The sequence below is a fragment of the Lissotriton vulgaris genome, chromosome 5 (assembly GCF_964263255.1).
Source record: "Lissotriton vulgaris chromosome 5, aLisVul1.2, whole genome shotgun sequence".
NCBI classification, from domain to species: domain Eukaryota; kingdom Metazoa; phylum Chordata; class Amphibia; order Caudata; family Salamandridae; genus Lissotriton; species Lissotriton vulgaris.
In genome coordinates, this window is record NC_141693.1 from 2,033,945,295 (window position 1) to 2,033,951,294 (window position 6,000).

A 6,000-nucleotide genomic window follows, 5' to 3' on the forward strand; every position below is an offset into this window, starting at 1 on the left:
GCTTGCACGCAGACAACTTGTCCCAATTAACACGCACTTCATGCATTAGAGTCTTCATATAAGTAATAATTCTACCGGGAAGGTCAGCAATCAAATCCTCAGGCTTAGCGTCACCTACTTGTCTATTATCGGCATCCCTAAGATTATTCCATGTATCACCCAGTTCCTGCGCATGATCCGAATGACGAATCTTACCCCAGATAGGCTGTGGAACAACATTCCCAAACAACATGTCTATATCAGCCAGATTCATAATACATGAATCCGCAGTTTGAGATGGCTCCTTATAAAACCCTGTTGGAGAGCTAAGACTTCAGCACGTTTCCAAGGAACATGCACCCAAACTCGCTGAAAGTGTGGCGGAATAGCTGGATTAGCAGTGGCATCACCAGGTCTCCAAACTGGAGGAACCTCACGCATCGGATATTGACGCGCCTTCCTCCTAACCGACGAATCAGGCTCAAACAGTTGCTGAGAAGGAGATTCACTCCTAAACGACAACAACGTCGCAACTGCTCTCTCAACTCCAAGATCCACAACGGTCCCTTTCGCAAACTTAGAACGTATACGGTACAACTCAGGCGGAGTTTGTCCTACCTCCCCATCTTCCCATTGTTCACGAAGGAAAGAACACATCATATCAAAAACATATTGTGTTTCGGTGCTTCCCATTGATGGAAAACATCCATAACACCCTCAAGGTCATGAAGCGAAGGATACGTAATCCATTTGCGCGCTTATTGATCTAACACTGTCCGTTCATTAGCATCAGGCAATTGGCTTACGCTCGACAACAGGAGACATACCCAAGGAACCCAACAGAGGAGAAAAGAGACTAGCAACAGCATCAGTCATTTTCTGTCGAGCAGAAGGAGAAGTTGACAAAAGAACAGGAGAAGGAGCAGAATGAGAAGAAACCGAAGTCGGAACAGTAACAGAAGGGACAGACAATACAGGTGTAGGAGTAGCAGACGAAGGAGGTAGCAAAGTCGGCGGCCCTTGAGAAGGCTGCACCAAAGGAATAGGACCCAGTGGAAGAGGAGCTGGCTGTTGAGGAATCGCGGATGGCAAAGCAACCAGAGGTTGCGCAACTACAACTGGTGGCGGAGGTGCCGTAGCATTCTGCTCATAAGGGGTGGAGAACTCAATAGATGCGACATTAAAGGATCTTTCACAAGATCTTTCTTCTCTTCTTGCTGTTGAGGTGGCAAAGCTGGATAGCACTTGTCTACCGCTAGTTTACGTTGCCTAATCATCTGTTCACTTTCTTGTTCTTCTTCATTATCCCTAAATTGTATAGCAGCTTGCACCATTGACATACCTCGTTCTCGTTTATTTTTCTTCCCTAACTTAATTTCTTTCTGTTTGGCTTCCTTTCCCCATAAGCGGAAAGAGTCAAACATTGCCGGCCGGGCTTTCTTCTTGAACAGTTTAACTTCGAGATTATCTAAAATCTCTGTTTCAAAGCTACCATAACGGGGCCACTGTAGGAAACCGTCTTTCCTAGTATATTTAACCCATATTTCATTATACGCGATGGGGCCCACTCCATGTTTTACGTAGAGCTCATAGGTCGGAGTTCCAATCGGAGGAACCGGACACGAATCCTCCAATTGGGAATCCCTAGTACAACCAAAACCAAATATCTTTCCAAGTCTGCTAAGACCAGGCATCTTCGCTCACTAATCTAGCTTCAAACTTCAAGGGAAATGTCAAAACGATAGTTTCGTGAATACACGAGTCCCTCTGCTTTGGGGCCTGCAGGTATCAAATCAAAGCGATCCCGAAGGATACCAAACAAAACTAAGGACTGGGAGACGCTCCACTCATACTCAACTGAAACGTCGATGGCGTCACCAGAAGACCCGTCTATTGTCTCGCTCTACAAATCATCTAATGGCTCCAAAACAGGGCGACAGTCAGGGCAGCAGTCCTTCGTAGCCGTCGGAAAGCGGGGAACCTCGCAGCAAAGACTTTCGGACCACGACGACATACAGGGGTCGATGAAGTGGCAGGCCTTCCTTCTGAATTTCCACACAAAGCTCCTCACGATCTCCAGGCTTGGACCGGTACCGCTGAAGTCACCCTACGTTGGGCGCCAACTAAAGAACCGGGTTTCAGAACCCAGCGGCGCCAGGGATAACGCCCAATGTCTTCGGATTCCCCTGCCTCGGCAAACAGAGACACGGGACACTTCTTGATGACGTCAAAGACCAAATTTTATTGGCTGCAACCAGGAACAGAGGTCTACGAAGCACAACACGGGTGGTTCGCTAGAGACTGCACAAATTCATGGAGCGGAGTATCGTCTTTTATGCCAAAAATCACATTGTTTGGACTGGTGCAAGGTGTTCACTAGAATAGTGAACATCATATACCAGGCCAACTTCTCACAATAATACATTAAAGCTCTTTTGATGTACAGCTTATGAAGAGCTCTTTCTGCCACAGAAGCAGGTTGCAGAAAGAAATCAGGTAATTCAATTGACTGATTAATATGGACGGAAGAGACTACTTTCGGAAGAAACTTTGGGTTTGTTCTGAACACAACTTTGTCTCTATGAAGTTAGAAGAATGATTCTTCCAAGGTTAGTGCCTGGATCTCACCGACACGTCTTAGTGAAGTGATGGCTATTAAGAATGTTACTTTTCATGATAAGTATTGGAGTTGGCATGAATGTAGTGCCTCGAATGGAGGCCCAATGAACCTTGTTAGTACAATGTTTAAATTCCATGCTGGGGCTGGTGGGTGTTTAGGGGGAATTACTGTTTTAAGTCCCTCCATGAATGCTTTATTGACTGGTATTTTGAAGAAGGACAAATGTTGTCTATTTTGCAGACAGGCTGCAATGGCAGCAAAGTGTAGACGTACTGAAGTGTAGGCTGATGTTTGAAGATGCAAAAGATAAACAATTATTTGTACCTGTGCTTGTAAAGGGTTAACTTCTTGCCTGTGGCAATAGGACTAGTCCTGGGTAGTAAATTCCATTCCGCTCGCAGAATTTAGGTAATTTTGCGTTCCGCGGACAACGGGTGGAAAAGGCCATTCGCGTGTTTGCGGAACTTTCGCGTGCTCGTGGAAATTTTTTACCGTTTCGCTGAGCTTTGCGTAGCGCGACATCGCAAATTCTGCCCACCCCTATATAGGACACAAATCTCTTCCATTTAACGGAGTAGCATTTCTAGTTGTAGGTTTACAAGCTGCTTTAAGAATATCCAAACACTGTTGTGAAAGGTTTAGATATCCACATTCTATGACTTCGGGAGCCCTGTGGCAAGGTTCATCTTCTTGGGATTGGAATGCCCATGGTTCTGTGTGAGAAGGTCGGGGTTGAGCAGAGGTTTCTCGCGAGGAACTTGTGAGAGTTTTAGTACTGTGGTGAACCTTGGTTGCTGGTCCAGGTTGGAGCTATGAGAACTAGGGAGGTCTGCCAGAGCTTTCTGACTGCAAATGGAAGTAGTGAGAGAGGGGCAATAGTGTATGCAAACATCTCTGACCAGTTCATCCATAGGGCACTGCCTTTGGATAGCTACAGACAGTAACCAAGTTGGATAATGTCCAACGCCCGTTGATCTGTGGTCATGGTTACCATTCAGGGAAGAATTGCTGTAGACATTCCCAGACAGGTGCTAGATGATCGGGGGGATGGTAGGGAGTCACTGTTTGGAGGAGGTGTTCACGCTACAGGGATTATTTACTCTTCCGCAGCCTTTGAAATTATTTGCCCTATATTTACCCCTGTAGAATGTTTTAGAGGTTGATGTTTGCCCTTGGTTTTTATATTGTGATCCAGAGGTGGTTGTTGATGCAGCCTTTGCGCCTAATTTAAAATTGGGGTGACAAAAGGACCCACAAAATGAGGTTGATTGGAGGCCTTGCACAGACGTTGTCTGTGTCCTTTTTCAATTTTTCTAGAGCTGCATCCACCTGTCGTCCACAAAAGGTGTTACATATCAAAGGGTAAATTAAGAACCTCAGTTCTGAACCCAGAGACACGAAGCCGAGCATGTCTGCGCAAGATAATGCTTTTGTTAAATCCTCTTGCTACTGTGTCATTAAGGATAATGGGGTAACCCTGTGTCCCTCAGAACCTGGGTTTCATAATATAATCTACAGCTGGTTCTGTTGGGTGGCACAATTGCTTAGCTTTAAGTAATCAATACAGTACAACAAATATATCAAAGTCAAATTCAAAAAGCAAATACTTTTTTGATTAAAAAATATATAATAGAGCACACCAAAAAAACTATATCGTTAGTTTGGTAGCAGTATTTTTATTCTTTTTTCAAGTAGAATTCTATATGGCTGTCACATGAACAATTTTATATCAGCAAAATGGAAAAGGGGACTCTTGAATTTAAGTGCAATTAAGTGACAAAGTGCAGTGTTAAGAGAGCTATATACATGACACAAACCTATTTGGTAAGATGGTTCTGTCCTTTTATATGATTATATCACATGTATTCCTAAGCCCCTAAGTGATTTTTATGGAATTGGATCAAGAAAACTGCTAGGACATGAACAGAAATTGTGTTTCGACCCAGAGGTATGCGCAGTTCAACATGCGTCACAGCAGGTCTTCTTCAGGACTGTAGTTGGAGATGTGGGCAGACAAGTAATTATGTATTAACGAGCAGCAAAGTTTCAGATACTAGGAAGACGTCATTGACTGTTTCCTTGAATGATGCGATCATAAAGAATGTCAAAATAGTTTGATGTCCACCTTCCGGGTGCAATGTAAGGCGTGTGGTTTTTACCTTGAAGGGCAATGATGAGTAAGATTCCACCATCCGGTTGGAGTCTTTCAGAAGAAGTGAAGAAATTATTTAGAATGAATCACCTGTTCATGAAACCACCAAACGGTTGGAATCGAGAGCGATGCAATGAATGCAGGAACTTCCAAGTCAGCAGAATCTAGAGCACATTTAATGGAATTGTTTGTAATGTGTTTGCCCTTGTTAAGTTCATATCGCCACTTTTTATGTGCCTCTGGGAGATGTTGGAGAAGTCCCTCCAACTCATCCCAGTGTGCTTGCCATTACTTGCTAATAAGGCCAGGGTGTTAGTAATTCTCCAGCGATTAGCCGATTGTGCGGCTACCAGTTTACCAGATGCATTAATACCTTTTGATTCTTTGTCTGGGAGTGGTGCATCCCCTGAAGTCTGTGAGTTTGCCTGTTTTCTTGCATTGGACCCCACTAATGAGTCCGGTGTTAACTGACCGTTGATGTATATGGGGTCAGATGGTGCTGCCTTGTACTTTTTGTCTACTCTTGGAGTTATAATCCTTGTCCTTACAGGATCGTAGAAAACGTCATCAGAGTGGTATAAAACACCTGTCGCGTGGGTAAATATTTTGAGCCCCTCTGTGTAGAGCTGAGGGTCTGAAAAAAGAAGTTGTCTTCTGTAGGGTCTTTATGTAAGGGCACTTGGTGGCATATTGCAGCTCTAGCTAATAAATCCTGATGAGCTGCAGCATCATCTGGTGGAGAGGGACGTGCTGAGTAGAGGGCAGGGTCGGTATCCCTCTGGGGGTCGAAGTCATAGGCATCCAACTGGTCTGCAGGTTGTCTATCTTCTCCCATGTCCTTCTGGTCGTCTCTAATGGGTGAATGTGTGTGTGGTGTAGTATTGCCGTCCTCTGACTGTTTTCGTGAGCGAGGTGGAGGAGTCGAAGTATGAGATGGTGGATTGGGAGCGGTAGGGATAGCCACATGTAAAGGACTTGTGGCTATGTCCTTTTTGCTCTACTTTGGAGGCAGACTAGGTTAATGAATGGCTTTTTCGGAAGACCGGTGTCTTTTCGATATTGGAGGCGTTGTCATTTGTAGGATAATCTTTTCTGTTCCAGGCTTCATTTGTAAAGTTGTTTGCCTTGAATCGAGCCATTTTTGCAATGAGTAGAGAATCGGCTTGGGTGTTTTTTTCAGTCCTTAGGTTTAACATTTCGGTGTCGATGCCCATTTTGCTTTTGGTGCCAGAGTGGTTGGCGCAGATGT